Here is an 18356-nt window from a genome sequence, read left to right as displayed (position 1 = left end):
TGTTTCCAAAGTGCTCACAATATGACTTAGGTGGGACAAGGTAAACTTTAGGCAAAGATATAGTGGGTTGGAAGGAGCATTGTGACATGATGTGTTAAGACACTGCCTGTGATGCCAGCATACCATATCAGAGTGCCCATCTGAGTCCTGGTAGCTCTGCTGCCAATCCATTTCCCTGCTAATGCACCTTGGCAGGCAGTAGAAGATAGCCCAAGTTCTTGACTCCCTAACATCCACATGGGAGACCTGGGTGGTATTCCTGGCTCCTGGGTTCAACCTGGCCTAACCCAGGCCACTTGGCTATTCAAATAATTCTTTTTTAAAAAAGATACAGTAAGCTTTCTAGTTAATATTATCAAGTTTTAGGATTCTGGTCATTTAGATTTTGGGACTTCTCTGTGCATACTTAAAATTAGCATGGAAACTATTAATGTAAAGAATTTATATTTTATACACTAATACGTATGCAAATACATGTGCCAAGGGAAAATATTGGAGATTCTTTTTAAAAAAAATACAACGTAGTTTGGAGCCTTCAATATGCATGTGTGCAAAATAACTCTTCGTCATGGAGGCAAGATATGTAGTGTTGCTCAAATCTATCTGACTTTGTGTTTTTAATTTTTAGTGACATCTTGGTAGACCACTGTCCTAAGAATATTTTGGAAAATCTAGCCAATATATTATTTTCTCTCACTTATTCTTAAGCCATGATATTTTATAACATTGTAGAACATCAGATAACCCAGTGTCATACAACTGAAGTATTACATGTATTGTTTTATACAGTCTTATGGGACTCTATGTGGCAATAATTGACTTAAAGACAACTGTGGTTCAAAATTTTAACTCTTTGGTGACACTGTCATGGTATTCTCATTTTTCTTTGTTTTTTTGTTTTACCAGGAATAATGAACCACATTCCCAAGTGGGTGGCCTTTACACCAGTGTTCTGGTGAAGAGAGGAAGGTAAGGCCAATTTTGCACACACACACACACACACACCCAAGACAGTTGGCAATGTCAGGGTACATTTTTCTGGCAAGGTGGAGGGGAGGGATGGAAGAAACTGCTACTGGACTTTAGAAGACCAAGGCCAGAGGTGCTGTTAAATGCCCTACATTGCACGTGACAGTCCCCAAAACAAATATCACACTGTTGAAGTTGAGAAAAACTGCTGTCACAGACTGCTTTCAAGACACCACTTTCCATGAACTTATGTAGGGATACTGCAGTGATAATCTGGGATTGCCTATTACACTGAAAACTGGAAAGTATATCAATATGGCCATCTTCCCTTCCAGGTAAAATAAACAATGGCTAGTGGAAAGTAACTTTCTCAGACCCTGCAAGTGGAAGTTTAATTGCAAACTCTTAGATAGTCTAAAACAAACACTAACTGAACTTGATAGGTAAATTAATGCCGTGGGCCAATCTCATGCAAGCTCATGCGTTGACACTTTTCTTAACATTTTCCTCCTTTCCAATACTCAGACTGAAACTGGATTTCTAATTCTTATTCCACTCATTACTTAACAGGAACACTGAGGTCACAGCAAATAAAGCAGTATGAGTTAATGAGAACAGCGTCAGCCAAAGAGGAGGTATTTCTCCAAGTGCATCAAGTGCTTCCCATATATTATGAAACCCCAGCTGAATCGATTTAATAATGTTGGGATTTACACAATTATTACAGAACCTTCATTATTCACCCAGTCTGCGCATACCACAGCACAAATGAACATCTCAGCCTGGTGGTATTAGCATCGCCATTTTCTCACCCATTCCCAGACCATCTGCTCCGTGCTGATCATTCGCGTCTTTAACATTTAACAGTTACCCAACTGCAACTTAGCAGATTTGTGTACTTTTGAAAACAGCTGGTTTAATAACTGCTTCAGAGCTTTTGGATAAAGAAATTATTTTGTAGTGCTTTATAATAGTCTTTTTTTTATTGGTGCCTCTGAGGAAAGAGTATTACACTTGCTCCATTTATGCATTTGCAATCGCTCGTAATATTTCTTGTCACATTTGGAAACATATTTTCAGTATTTATAGCACAATAATGTAGGAAATCTTTATTACCTTCCTTGTATTTGCTGTTTGTTTTTTTTTTAAATGTCTCTGAGGACTAGAGTGGAACCTTTGCGTGGAATAATTTAGAGTAGCACAGTGGTATAAATTCTAGTTGTCTCTGTTTCATGGGCTTGCTATGCCATATGAAACTGTTTCTAATTTAGTCATGTTTCTCTGTTCCCTCTTTGTGAAAGAAAGTGTAAGAAAAAAAGATAACTACCTGTGTCAGTATTGCAGATCCCTTCTATTTCCATTGGGACATTTCTGTTGAGGAGACTCTGTTTATGAATGGAAGGGGTCCCAGGTGTGTTTCTGGTTTCTGGCACTGTTCTGAATGTTAAATCTGTCTAGGAATTACATATGTATATTTACTATCTGGAAAATTTCCAGGGTTTGCCTGTTATATATTATTTTGTGTATACATTATGTTTCAGAAAAGTGTTCCAAAATTAAGCAAAGCAGCAGGAAATCTTACTGGGTTCTCCTACTGCTTATAGGCTAAGCCCTAAATCCTTTAATTAGAAGTTCTTTGGTCTTGGCCTATGAGATGTCTCATCCTGAGACATTCCTCACTGTACTCTTTCCTCTCCACAATGCAGAGCAGTTTGAGCTTGATGCTTTTCCTAACACAGGTTGCTGTTTCAGTATGTGCAGCTTTCCCATTGACTCCACACTAGTGGCGGTGGGAGGAGAAGAGAGGATCGAGTAGCTTTCTCTTTTGAAAGCCTCCTGACTCCTGAAAACCTAAATTTCAGTGTCACAAGTCAAAGAAGTTTCCCAGCAATTGGATCCATAGCTCCCAGCATGGTCAACTCTGCTCTGCGTTGCTCTTCTTACTATGTTATATTCCCATCTACATGTTTACATCATTGTTTCTCATAAAAGATAAGGGCTAAGACCAAACTTTTTTTAATTGAAGTTTGAAGGCTAATATAAAAAACTACTTCACTGTTCCCTATGAAATGGATGCCTCATTCAAATAGGTAAGATGTTCTAAGGAGTAGTTTTATTGAGAAAATAAAGCATTTTTGAAGAATCATTTTTTCACTTTAAATTTGTCGAGTGTGTGGTTAAGTGACATATTGCTATATTGCTATGACAAATTGTCTCACAATTTGTCTGGCATAGAAGTACTGATGGCCTCTAACTCATGATGTTTTGACTTACCATATGATTCTTCCAACTTACACTGGTGCAAAATCAGTAGGCATTCAAATCATATTTTTTATTTTTGATTTGTTTCTCAGACTACAATACTCTTGATACTGACAGTGACAGTGGGTTATAGCATCCATTCAAGTGGACTGTCACTGGGGTTCACAACCAACACCACAGAGTTGTTCACTAAGTGTGTGTATGAGTTGAATCAGATGTACCCTAATCATACATGGGGAAGCATGTGTACACATAACCATTTCTCACATATTTTATGGGCTGGGAATTTGCAAGGAGTCTACCAGGGTGGTTCTGGCTCAGCGCCTGTCCTGAAGCCATTGTGTCATGGGCTCAGCATGCAGCATCCAAGATGGGTTATTGCTGTGGCTGTTGGCAAGTGGTCCAGCTCTTTTCTTTGCTAGCTGATGGTAGGAGGCCTCACTTCCACTTTGTGTGGGTTTCCAACAAGACTGCCCGAGTATTCTAACAAGATTGTTGCTAGAGTGAGAGAGAGAACAGATATTTTACTACTTAATTTTTAAAAGTCATAAATTGTCATATCCACTGCATTTTATTTATAAGAAATGAGTTTAAAATCTTGGGCTAATCTTTTGAAAGGTTGTAAAAGAATTGATGGACTCATTTTCAAATAATCACTGTGCCACTGTTGTTTGGTGTGTTAACTGCTCTGACTGGCTATCCGAGAAAATTTGAATGCATCATTTTAACCATTGGCATTCTAATGTGTATTATGTAGTACACACTAAGACAGAGTAAAGTTTTAATTTTTTTTCCAATGACAGTAACAAAAGAAAAGAACTACTGTACAGACAAAACTCTTGTGATTACTGATGCTCAGTGAGTAGATATACACAAGGGGAAATGTGTGTTTTTCTCCTTTCTCTTCTTTGTTTTCTATTTCTCAATATTAAGTTCTCCTTTAATACTAGGAAAAACATTAATAGCTTATAAAATGAGTGAATGAATATAGCATATTTTCCTGTGATTTTTTTAATGTTCTGAAGAAAATGTTCTGATAGGTGTGTGTTCCCTAGCTACTCTGCTTATTGTAAAACCAAAGAATCTTGATGGGGAACAAGCTATACCTGGCCATGTTATTTGGGCATGTCTGATAGTCAAATGATACAATAGTGGATGTGTTGCTCAGGTTTTAAATAATCTCGATCACCAATGTACATTTAAGGTTTTATTTTTCAACTAATATCTGACTCACATCTTATTGTTGCTTAAAAGGGATGACCTCTAGATGTTACATAAGTAAATTTTTTAAAAGTTTTAATTATTTATTTGAAAGTCAGAGTTGGGAGGAGGGAGAGCTCATACCTACTATTTCCACAACATCAGCCCCCAAAGTAAATATATTCAAAAGTTAAAATTTATTTAAGTATTAAAATTGGGCACCAACTTTTGATTTTTATTCATAAGCTCATAATCAGCTGATAAAGGTTATAATTCAATGTTAAGTGGGTTTTTTTGTCCTTTTACATGTTACAGATTGAGTTTCAACAAATTACTGTCAAATTTTGAGAACATAATAGTATAGAAAGAATAACATATAGGAAATCTCATATACAAGACTAATTTTCTATTTAGGAAAATTTTTCCCTGAAAATTTACATGTACCTAAGCTTAAAGGAAAATGCAATTCAAAGATGTGGTTACTGCCCACTTGCTAATTATAACACTGAGATATAGCTTCTGTATTCTTTAACATCAGTGAAATGTTAGACAATGTATAGTAAGTATTGACAAACTACTTAATACAAACTTTAACAGCAGTAAAATGATCATTCAAGCAATGATGTCTTGGAAAGCTAGTGCCAAACCAAATGTGCTTAAAGAGACAATCTTTTTTCTAAATATCTTAGTTTTTTTTTTCCAGCTAGACATATAAGGAATTGGTAAAATAAATAGCTTTAATGCTTAGAATAATGTATATTTTAATGCAGCAATAATTTAATACTAATCAGGATTTAATTCTTGCTGTTTGAGCTATAGGTAAAGATAACAATTTTTAAAATTGATATAATTAAAGTTTATTTACCAAGTACATTTTGTGTGGGTGTTTGTGTTTAAATAGCTATTAGTATAATTCAGGAAGAGTTCAATATCTTTGAAAATAATGTAAAAACCAAATTGACATAGATCTTTCAATTGCAATATTATTTATCTTTTTATATATTACTCAATAAGTAAACCTAAATACTTGTCAATTGACATAGTGGATATAATGATTTTTAAATCACATGATATATTAACATTTCTGTTTTTTCTTTTGTTTGTATTTTCATGAAGTTACTTTCATCCTTTTTCCTTGATCCAAAGCATTTTGGACAAATATGTCTTTCGAAAAATACAGCAATTTTTTGCCTTTACATTTCCAGATTTCCTTCTAGATCTCAAAGTCTCAGAGCTTTTGCTACATAATTCTTTTCTTTCTTATTAGAAATTAAATCAAGCTCCATCTTCTAGATAATTAAAAAAACAAGAGAGGCAAATTCTGCCTTCAGTCAAGATGAAATGCAAGGCGCTGGATTTTGTAAACTCACCTGAAATAAATCAAGAACAAACATTAAACAGAAAAATTACAACATTTGAGACATTAAACATCAAACAAAAAAAAAAAAGGAATCCCTGAGAAACAGAAAATGAATGTTAAAGGTAAAATTTATAGGATCACATAACAGAAGAATGTTGCAGAGTATTCTAGAGAGCTACGGAGTTACAGAGCCGACCCAGGATTCATTGTTATACTTTATGTATAAAAATGTATACTTTATGTATAATACATCATACAACTATTATAGTTTATCTCTTAAAAGAACAAAAGCTGTGGAGAACATATAAAATAATACAAAAATTAAAATGACTCAAGTTTCCATATGTATCACTTAATATTTGAAACAAAGCTTAAAAAGTACTTATACCTAATTGAAGGTTATCATTTTTAAAAAGTTAATATTCATTTATAACAGGAACTATATTAACAGAAATGAAAAATTATAAAAAGCTGAAAACACTAAAGCATCATACAATCCCAGAACCATTTGGCAGTATAATGACTTTTTTTTTTTTTTCAGAACTATTTCAGGTTCATAGCAAAACTGAGGGAGAAAGGCAAAGTTCCCATTTAACCTCTTCTCCCAAACTCCACTCAGCATCCTACAACTGGTGTACATCTGTTGTCACTGATGAACCTATGTTGACACACCATTACCAACAAAGTCCATAGTTTATATGAAGATATATTCTTGGCATTGTGCATTCTGCCAGTATTAACAAAGGAATAATGGCCACTGGGATATCTGACTATAGCATCATAGAGAATAGTTACACTGCCCTAAACATCTCCTGAGAGCAACCTGTTCATCCTCCCAATAACTCTTGGAAACCACTGATGTTTTTTATTGTGTCCTTAATATTGCCTTTGGAGAACGTCATATATTTCCAGTCACATGCCATGCAACCTTTTCTGATAGGCTTCTTTGACTTGGTAATATGCAATTAATATTTTTTCATGCCTTTTGAAGACTTGATAATTCATTTCTCAGTAGGATTAGATAGTATTTCATTGTATGGATATGCCATGATTTATTTACCCATTCACCTACTCAAGGGCTTCTAGTTTTTTTCAAATTTTGTCAATAATGAATTAAGCTGCTCATTAGATATATCCTCATATAGGCTTTTTGAAGACTTTTCTCTTTGGTAATACCAAGGAATGTAATTTCCAAATGGTGTATAATAGTAATTTTATAAGGAATTGCCAAAACATCTTTTAAAGTGGCAGTACCATTTTATATTCCACAAGAAATGTGTAAAAGATCCTTGTACTTCCTCCACAGCAGGTGATATTGACCGGTATTGTTGAAAGTTGAATTCTCATAAGATGCCTTTGTGGGATAATTATAAAAGCAGGTTTAAATTCAAAACTACCAACTCAAATTGTTAAAAGGACTAACAATCACAATCTACAACATCTGGACTTTATTTTTTAGATAATTTATTTATTTGTCTCAGTGTCTAACAAAAGTCTTTTTAGACAAAACAGACTTAGGGAGTTTAAATGATCTATATGTCTTTAGACTATCACAGAACATTCTGTTCAAATAGGTTAGTTGTTTAAAGTCTTAGACATTCATTCACAGGTAGTTAAAGTTAGAATATTCAATTGATGAATATCTCTATGATGTGTAAAGCATCATACTAATCATTAGGTGATATAACAATTAAAAAGAAATTGATTCAACTAAAAATACATCCCAAAGAGCCATTTACAGTGAAGGATATATAAGCAACTTCTAGCCATCTGTATTAAAAAGTGTCCTTATGCCGAGTGTCCTTAATAGACTAGGCAATTGCTTTAACAGAATTATAAAAACCTTCATAATATTTTCCTGACTGCATGCAAATTCCAGCGTATTACTCAAGCAAGAAATCTGTGCATAACTCTTCCCTGGCACTTACATCTGACAGGCAGGAAATTGCAAGGAAACTTGGAGGCAGTGAGGATTACAAGGAGAACAGGAAATGTTTGTAGCTATGCATGATAATGTGCTATGACAGTAGCACCCAACTTTTTTGCTTATTGTGAGAGTTTTGATATGTCTCACCACATTTGTGTTTCTTAGCTTTGTGATATAAGGATTATAGCTTCTATTTCATAGTCCTATTTGTGAAGATTAAATAAGCTAATATACACAAATCATTCTTGATGTTTTGAGATAATAATACATCATTACTATTTTTGGTGATGCTACTGCTTTTGTTATTAGATACTTCTTTCTTCATAAAGATCATAACAAAAAATTAAATTCTACTATTGTCACTAAAAATATAATTTTCAGGTTTTATTTTTATATGCAACAATACATGAACTGCATATATTGTTTTTGTTTGTCTTTTTTTTTTTTTTTAGTATGAAGGTGTACTTTTTTTTTCTTTTTCTTTTTTTTTTTTTTTTTTGACAGGCAGAGTGGACATTGAGAGAGAGAGACAGAGAGAAAGGTCTTCCTTTACCGTTGGTTCACCCTCCAATGGCCACTGCGGACGGCGCGCTGCGGACGGCGCACCGTGCTAATCCGAAGGCAGGAGCCAGGTGCTTCTCCTGGTCTCCTATGCTGGTGCAGGGACCAAGCACTTGGGCCATCCTCCACTGCATTCCCTGGCCACAGCAGAGAGCTGGCCTGGAAGAGGGGCAACCGGGACAGGATCGGTGCCCCGACTGGGACTAGAACCCGGTGTGCCGGCGCCGCAAGGCGGAGGATTAGCCTGTTGAACCACGGTGCCGGCCCAGGTGTACTTTTAATTAAACATGGTTGTAGCAGGATATGAATACACAACTTTAGTGGTTTAGTGGTTTTATTGCATTGTTAGAAAATTATATTATGAAAGATACAAAAAGTCAATAATGTTATTTATTTATTTTACAATCAGCATGCCATCTTTTACCATTATGGCTTTAAATTTTCATTCTACCCAACAGGTTTCAAGAATAGTTTACTACATGCCTTAATAAAACATTTAAAATATTTACAAATTCAAAATAGATGTTCCAGAACTGGAAAAAAAGTTCACCTGAGAATTCATTTTAACATTGCCATGTGTTGTTTTTTTTTTTCCAAGTTGTTAACATGGCTGTGTCCACATGCAAACCTGTATCATCTACTGCATCAAAATTGGTTAAGCATTAAGCTATAGTAAATTGTTATAAAACTTACAGATAGAGAACCAAGATTATATCCACATTTGTTTTGAATATAACAATTTTAAAAAAATTGCTCTAGCTACAGAATTCAAATAAGAGAAGTAATTTTAAGATAATGTTTTTTACTGGCTCAGACATAACAGCTTTTTAAAAATTATCAAGCATTGAGAAGGTCAGTTCCTAAAATAAGGAACGATGATCATGTAAATATGCAATAAACAAACTGAAAGCAATAGTTTCAAGATTCTGCATGAAGGAAAAGTCATACACTGTATACCATAATCCTGTCATTTGTCTTTGGCAGCCTCAAAAAATATTGCCTTGAAAGAAATTTCTTTAGAAAAAAAAGTCTCTGGAGGCTGTCATAAGTACACTCAATTTTTCAGGGAGAATAATTCTATAATGTATCCCATACTACAAATCAATTGTAAATATCTGTATCTAGATCCAGATATCCTCATTAACTGTTTCTTTTATCCTTGTCGTTTGAAATTTCAACTTCATAATATAAGAGAATATAAAACTCCTGGTTTACAAAATGTAAAATCTTATACAAGCCAATAGAATCCTTGATTTCCTACCTTATTGAAGCTCAGCTCTCTGTCGTATCAGTTTGTATAAATGCAAATGTCAAATAATTGGCTAAATTTTAATTGCTATTTTAAATATTTGCTTTGAAAGGTGGTTACTGAGCATTTTATGATAAAACCTAGTTGTCTGCAGAATTTATAATTTTTAAGGCATTTGGTTTAAATTTCTCTCTACTATAAAAAGTTTAGCATTAAGGGTTTATTTTAATGATATCTGAGTATTGGCCACATGTAATATTTCTTAAAATTTAGCATGTAATACAAATACCTACGCTACCTCATACCTACATGATTTTCAAGTTGTAATATAGATGGACAGATAAAAAAGATTTTATCTTTGTCTTTTGGCCACAAAGTGGGAAAGTTTCCTATATATTGCATAACATTACACATTTTAGCATATATTCTTATATCTGCTCATCAAATTTTCTGAATTAAAAGTTCAAAAGGTGATATGCTATGTGAGCAGACATAAAGGAGGTACTGGTGTACCCAGAAGCAAAATTGAGAAGCACCAGAGAAAGACCTCTGAGGCATGGTTTGCTGAAGAATGTGAAAGGACAGGACTCCTAAATGACTGGATTAACTTCAGCAGCAGGAGCCACAGTTTTGATACTTGTTGGGGCTCTAAGACCACTATCACAAAAGTGATATGAAAAAACACATTTTATTGAGAACCTTATTTGTCTATTTAACTGCTGACAGAAAGTCAGAGACATAGGAATAAAATGACTGGTAAGATAATGGGAAATGACAGTGTTTTATAAACAGTAAAATTTCTTTACAAATTTATGAAGTAAAAACTATGCAAAACACTCAAATTCTCTAATATTTATCATTGTATTTTACTTTCTTTTTGGTGGTCAAGGCCTATAAGGCCAAAGTTGGTGTGTGTATGGAATACCTAGAACATCACCTAGCATGGTCCCTGACGCTGTTTGTGTATGGGACACCTAGAACATCACCTAGCATGGTCACTGATGCTGTTTGTGTATGGGACACCTAGAACATCACCTAGCACAGTCACTAATGCTTTTCAAGTGACCCATATAAGTGATCGTTAAATGATTGATGATGATATTAAAATTCTCTTCTTCCAATTTTACTTTTCCTGCTTTTGATATCTCTTTTTCTTATGGAAAGGTGTGATGCTTCGTGTTATGAAAAACAAAAACACTCCCAAGACATTATTAGTCAATGCAAATGAATGCAACAAATTACAAAATTTAGGAACCTACTTCCCTCACATTTAAAAAAAAGAAAGAAGGTTTCACTTGGAAAAAAATCAATAAATCTTTGTTTCTATTTTTTCATCTTTTAATCATCTAAAAAATGTTAGGTCCAAACTGACAATCTCATTTTGATACTTAATTTTTAAGCATGATTATAACTTGTAGAAAGTTTATCCAATTTATTAGGTCTTATATATTCTCTCTTCTCTCCAGTTCTCAGTAGGAAGCCATGAGCCACACTAAGAATTAATAGGTGCTCATGTTCTCTTGCTTTTGTTAAAAATAGTGTAAGCTTGAAAGCCCTGTTCAGTTCTTTTAACAAAAACAAAACTGCCTTATTATAAGTCTGCAAGTAGAAGGTACTACAGATTTTTGAAATAAATTATTTTCATAATCAGATTAATATATCTCAGAAAATATGTAGATAATATGCAATAAGGTAAAAATTCATATTCCTTGAACATGACTGTGTTCAGAGATGTCTGATGTTCATCCATATTAGCATCCTTTGTCCAATCTACTCTGTCCTTTGGAGCCTACCTTTGAAGCATGTGGGTTATTGTCATGCACACGGAAACATTAGTATTCAGTATCATTCAGTGGAATTCAATCAGTTAAACAGACAAAACCTTGTATTTATATGCCCACAGAATGAGGATTCATGGTGGTTTTTAAAGACTTCTTCTCTCACACAGCCATCAATCAAAGTGACAGCATTCTTTAGATTAACTTTGGATTCTCCAGCACAAATTAATTAATCTGTCCACTACTTCCTATCTCAGTGTTTCAATCAGCCAACAAATAAAGCCAATCAAGATTTCAATTCTTTGCTGATTAGTCAATAAACTGTGACAGTGGACTTGTGGTAAGACTTCTGGGACTCTCACAGAAGCTTATTTATAGATGTAGCATTGCTGTGATCAGTCTCTAACCCACAAATAAGAACATTGTGTTTTCTTCCCAGTTGCCTTCATCTAGGCAAAGAACTTTCCAGGTAAAAATAAAATTGTTCAAAGAATCCGTTACAAGATTACTCTTTCAGAGATTATATTAGTGACATTTGGCAATTCTGTTTCTTTACTTGCATCAATTTGTGTAAATGCCTTAGAATTTGAAAATGGAAGAACTACTTTTGTTCAAATGCAAGTATGCATGCTAGAGCAGCTATCACTACTTCCTCACTGTCTAGAATCCTTTCACAGAAGCATCTCCACACCCCAACATTACTACCTCCTAGTTCTTACAATTCTAGAGATAATATACAGTATACATTTTTTCTTACTAAAATTAATCTAGCAATTGTTCTCCAACCTCCCAACTAGGAGAGAAATATAGATTGGAAGTCAGAAACCTAGAATTTGTTTAGACTTTGCTAGTAACAAGGTTTTTGTACTTAAGTCACTTGGTATGTACATGCTTTGTAGACTAAATAACTTCCACAATTGAAAAACTCATCTAGACATAGTAGTGTCTTTTTCTTACAAAGATGGCATTAGACAATTTTTCCTTTTTATCACTATCTCTTTTTGAAGTAGGACAAAGTATTGGTAAATTCATGAACATGATGCCAAGTAGCAGGCAAATGTGAAATGTAATGTTTAACCCTTTGTTTCCTCATAATGGTTTGGTCTGTTTCTTTGCCTCTTTCCTGGGGAAGAGGGTGGAATAAAAATAATCAAAAGTAAGCAATCCAGTTCCTACCAGCATGTGCAATAAATGCCATCTGTCATGCTTGTTATGATCTATGCTGCCCAGCAGTCTCTGACCTTCATCGTTCGAATGTTCTAGTCATTCAACTTCATTTGAGATTTTTGCTCCTAGATTGTTAGATTTTAGTGTTTGAAGAAGGCGAGGAGGTGGCAGGTCAAATTAGAGAACACTTTATTTTAGGGCAGACAGAATGGGGGAGGGGCATTTAGAATGGGAGTTGAGCCTGCCAGGACAGAAGGCAGGAAGTATGAATCATGGCTTCCAATCTGTTAGGAAAGAAGAGCTGGACAAAGAGGAGGCAAGATATGAACTCACAGCCAGAACAAGTTTATTCAAAGGAATTAACCTTGGAGGGGCCCACTACCAGTGCGCACACAGGCCAAACATGTGGCAGGAGCAAGGACCCCATTATAGACTGTGTTCATTTAGCATAAGGCAGCTGAGGGCTGTGAGGGAGAGGATGTTAGTTGGGATGAGCTGGTTTACAGAGGATTCTGGAGGGCTAACTGGCTAAATCTGGGTGGAGCTGGTTTGAAAAAGAATGCAAGGGGCTACGAAGTCACTCAGGGGATTGGATCTACTTTCAATCACATAGGAAAGAACTACAATGGCTCTAAGACTTACGTCCTCACTCCATCATAAATAACAATGTTCATTTTAATGCCTATCACTGTTTTCTTGGAAGATGACCTATTAGTTCCCTGATTTTTTTTTTTTTTTTTTGACAGGCAGAGTGGACAGTGAGAGAGAGAGAGAGACAGAGAGAAAGGTCTTCCTTTGCCATTGGTTCACCCTCCAATGGCCACCGCGGCTGGCGCGCTGCAGCCGGCGCACCGTGCTGATCCGAAGGCAGGAGCCAGGTGCTTATCCTGGTCTCCCATGGGGTGCAGAGCCCAAGCACTTGGGCCATCCTCCACTGCACTCCCTGGCCATAACAGAGAGCTGGCCTGGAAGAGGGACAACCGGGACAGAATCTGGCACCTCGACCGGGACTAGAACCCAGTGTGCTGGCGCCGCAAGGCAGAGGATTAGCCTAGTGAGCCGCGGCGTCAGCCGGTTCCCTGACTTTTAAATTCCTTGGTATTCTCATTACTAGGCGGATTTGCCTCTTGTCCCACTGCATCCAGACATTCCTAGTTATACAATAGAAAGTGAAACTTTTTTGGAATTTCTTTTTCAAATATTGTATTGGCTGCATCTGTTATCCCCTGCCTTTCAAGTTAACCCATTCTAGTGCAAATATAACTACAAGTCCTTGACTTTATAAAAATGGTTATTTTAATCTATTGTGCATCACTTTAGTCCCAGACTTGAAATTCCCTTACTCTCACACCGTCCATTTACAATGCCTTGCAAAAGTTCAACAAATGTTATTTATATTTGTGGATGGTATGTAGTCATTTACTGCCTAGAAACCAATGGTTCTTTCCTCTAAGCTGCTTTCTCACTTTCTGAGAAATGGCTCTTTCATTCATAGCTCACTGTTGTCCTTGATAATCCATTGAGAAAATCCTGTCTGCCTCATTGTTCTACCAGCAAAGATGCATTTTTACTTGCAGTAGTACCTAACTTTCCTTTCACCATATTATAATAAAAAATCCCTACTCATTCCCAACTCCATTTTCCTCTGCTCCATGGCCAAATTCTCTTTTCTCTAACATAGCCTGCTATTTTTTAAATTATCCCTATTTCCTACATCTTGATTCACTTCATCTCTCCTGAGTAGCAGCCCCATGATGTCCACAAATTTTCTACTGTTAAAAAAATCAAACAAAAAATTCCTTTCTTCTACAAAGATTAACTTCTACACAATTTCTTTGCTCTTTTTCAATCCATGTTGTTTCCAGATGTCTCTTCAATTCTCACACACTCTTCAATCCATTCTAGTCTCTTTTGAAAAACAAAACAAAGCCTTACATAGCACTCTTGTAAAATACCTCTTAAACCATAAAATACCTATATTTTACCAAATCTACTTGACACTTCTCCATTTCCATCCCTCTTAGCAGCTAAGCAGTTCTAAGGCTATTATGCCCAACTTTTAATTTGTAACAGCCATGGAAATATGCCACTCAGATCTCACTTCAAGAAAGAAATTCCATTTGGCTGCAAGGAGTGAAATTAGCTGACAATCTTTAGCTTCAGCTCTCAGTTTGAGAAGTTGTACCTGAGCAGCCCCCTGTGAGCGATGTGTGGAAGGTGAGAAAGCCAGGCTCTCACCATTCCTGTCCAATTCAGATCTCCTCAAAAACAGGAAGTTTGTTATTCTTTATTACATAAATATTTTTCCTTTGCACTAGGAATAGGAAGATGTGATTGTTTTATTTATTTCAATATTCTATTGTGCTTCTGTTTCTTAAGCGAATCCCTAACTAGAAAGTGGTGTAATTGAAGGCATAGCGCTTTTAAATCCCAGTAAACCTCTAACAAAAAATGTTAATTAACTTCAGGATTGAATTTTAAAAGGCGAGTAAAGGAGGAAGCAGATCATAGCCCAAATGCTTGGGTTTGTCAACCATGTAAAGACCTGGATGGCATTCCAGGCTACTGGCTTCAGTGTCACTTAGACCTGGCTATTGTGGGCATATGGAGAATGAACCAGCTGATGGAAGATTTCTCTGTTCCTCTTACTCTGTCATTCTTCCTTTCAAAAAGAGAAGTAAATATTTTTTTTTTTAAATGGGAAAACTGGGTCCAGTGCTGTGGCACAGAGACTAAAGCCACTGCCTATATCACCAGCATCCCAAATGAGTGCTGGTTTGAGTCCTGACTGCCCCATTTCTGATGGCCTGGGAAATTAGTGGAAGATGGCCCAAGTTCTTGGGCCCCTGCTCCCAAGTGGCAGACCAGGAAGAAGCTTCAGGCTTCAGATTTGCTCATCTGCCGCCTCTGTAGATGTTTGGGTAGTGAACTAGCAGATGGAAGGTCAATCTCTCTCTATCTCTCCCCTTCTCTCCCTCTCCCCTCTAATTCTTTCTTTCAAATAAATAAATAAATCTTAAAAACAAGAAAACCAGACTTGCAAAGTCTCAGGGGTAAGCTGGAGTGTGTATGTGGTGGCAAGGAAGAGACATAGGGTATGGTAACACTTTTTATACTAGCTCAGGTTGCTGACATTATACTTTATCATCTTCCATCCTTTTACTGTGCTTCAATAATGCCATACAAATAAAACTCTGAGTGATAAAGAGGAAAGAGAACACACAGTAAATTCCATGCTGAATGTAATAAGAAAAAAATCAAGGGTAAACATCAATGCTATGCTCAAACCATTCAAAGTAAATTAGATTACTGAATGCAATGTAAAAGCCTAATGATAAATTGCAGAAGACCCAGAAAATGTCTGTGTTGTCAGTGAGACATAACAGAATTCCTAGGTTTTTTTTTTTTGTTAAAATTGAACTTCTAGGATTTCTGGAAATAAGTTAAATGACTCCTCAAAATGAAAATTAAACGAAGTTATTTTCACATTCACAATTGTAAGCCCAGAAGTATGCAGTACATTATTAAAATCTTCCCTTCACTTCAATAGTTTTTAATAAGAGTAATGATTAGATATTTTAGAAGTCCCTAGGCTTTTAAATGTGGACTGATGATGAAATGTAATATTTAATATAACTTGCATTAAGAGGTTATATCAGCTTTGTTACAAACTAAGTACACTTAACTTTCATATGATTTACTTAACTTCAAGTTTTAATCTGTTAATCATAATGCCTGATAATCAGCAGTGATATTTCTTAATACAAATAAAGAGAAGGTAGGTATTCTATATAAAATAAAATTTGCAGGTGAAATTTCATTTTCTAACATTTTCTTTGCCATTTTTTCTTTTTAACTTTTATTTAGTAAATATAAATTTCCAAAGTACAGTTTATGGATTACAATTGCTTTTCCCCCCATAACTTCCCTCCCATTTGCACCCCTCACATCTCCCACTCCCTCTCCCATTCCATTCACATCAAGATTCATTTTCAATTATCTTTATATACAGAAGATTTTGTTATTATTTCCATCACTTTGTTTTCTTTGTCTTTGTTTCGTCCAATATGTTAGAAACTGGGAAAACAGATTCCTTCCTTTAGATAGTCTTTGTGAATAAGCTTAGAGAATCCATGTATTTCCCTGAAATCTGAACTGAACTTTGGCCAATTTTCCAAAGAAGCCATTCATGACACCGAAACTGCTGAAAACTACCCAGAACCAGTCATTCGGTGTTGTGTGTGATCTTGTGATTAAAACAAAGCCAGCCCAGCCCACAAAGTGTGATTCAACTTCACTGAGTGTCAAGAAAAACTAACTGGCAGATAAAGGCTAATAGATACCCCTAACACTAAAGAGCCATGGTTTTTGTCCCTCCAAAACACAGATGTTGTTAAAGGAGTATATTTTTAAATGTTTTCAATACAATAAATATAAGAAGGTGAGTTGATGGATATGTTAGTCAACTTGATACAATATGTCTGCAGTGTATACTTGTACATGTATCAAAACAACATTGTAATTTTAAATAAATACAATTACTACTGTCAGTATAAAAACAGATATTCTATTCCACCTGAAGTAACTAAAAGTCAACCCATACACATCACTATTCTTTTATGGCTTTAAAAAGCATTAAGGGCAGGCGCTGAGGCTCAGTAGGCTAATCCTCCGCCTGCGGTGCTTGCACACCAGGTTCTAGTCCCATTTGGGGCGCCGGATTCTGTCCCAGTTGCCCCTCTTCCAGTCCAGCTCTTTGCTGTGACCTGGGAGTGCAGTGGAGGATGGCCCAAGTCCTTGGGCCTGTACTCGCATGGGAGACCGGGAGGGGCAACCAGCTCCTGGCTTCGGATCAGCATGGTGCACCGGCCCCAGCAGCCATTGGAGGGTGAACTAATGGTAAAGGAGGACCTTTCTCTCTGTCTCTCTCTCTCACTGTCCACTCTGCCTGTCAAAAAAATAAATAAATAAAAAATAAAACATTAAGTTCACTCTAGCCTGTTAGAAAAATTACTTGGTTCAGACATAAGTAATCAGAAGTTTCATTTTATCTTACTTTTTAAAATGAGATATGATTGATAAAAATTGTATGCATTTAGGATTATAATGGGGTATTTTAATACATGGATGAGGGTACTTTTAAAAGTTTATAGAAAAATAAAAAATAATTTTATTTTGGTGCAAAACTTTGAAGTCTATATATCTAATTTATTTTTTATTTATTTTTTCATTAGCTTTTTGGTTTCCATACATTTTTGAAGACTTTTCATATTTGTTATGAAATTTTTGTGGTGGTAAAGAAGGAAGCAGAAGTAAGAGTTGTCTAACATGCCAACCTGTATTTCCATGCATAATAACTCATGCTTTAAAGAAACCATATGGACCAAAAAAAAGAGGGTGCTCTGGGCTGAAAAAATTATAAGCCATTAAATTTTTCACCCCCATCTATATACAACAATTTTTTCTAGCCCAAGAAATCATATATTTTAAGTAGGAAAAAAAACTTATAAGAAAATATCAAAACATAGCTTCTATAATAAGATTATATGAAAGTGAGGATGTCATACTTTTGGTTTTGATAAATTCAACTGTAGTCTTAACAGATACAAGGTAGTGATCCTACTGGCAAAAATTATTTTAAATATCCCCTTCCCTTCTCATCTAAAATAATAGTGCCTATTGTTTTAGAAGGCTTTGGGTCATTGGCCATAAAGTTGTGAGAGATAACTGGAAGGAGCACTAAATCCAGGAAGAGTAGATCTGAGATGTCTACCTTAAAGTCACATCTTGATAACATTTGCCTATGACTATGAAAAACGTAAACATAAAAATAATATACACACTGAACTTACTAGGTTTAAAAAAAATAGTTGTCAAAGAAAT

This window comes from Lepus europaeus, chromosome 20, assembly GCF_033115175.1.
Source record: "Lepus europaeus isolate LE1 chromosome 20, mLepTim1.pri, whole genome shotgun sequence".
Lineage (NCBI taxonomy): Eukaryota > Metazoa > Chordata > Mammalia > Lagomorpha > Leporidae > Lepus > Lepus europaeus.
Note: the sequence above shows the minus strand (reverse complement) of the source record.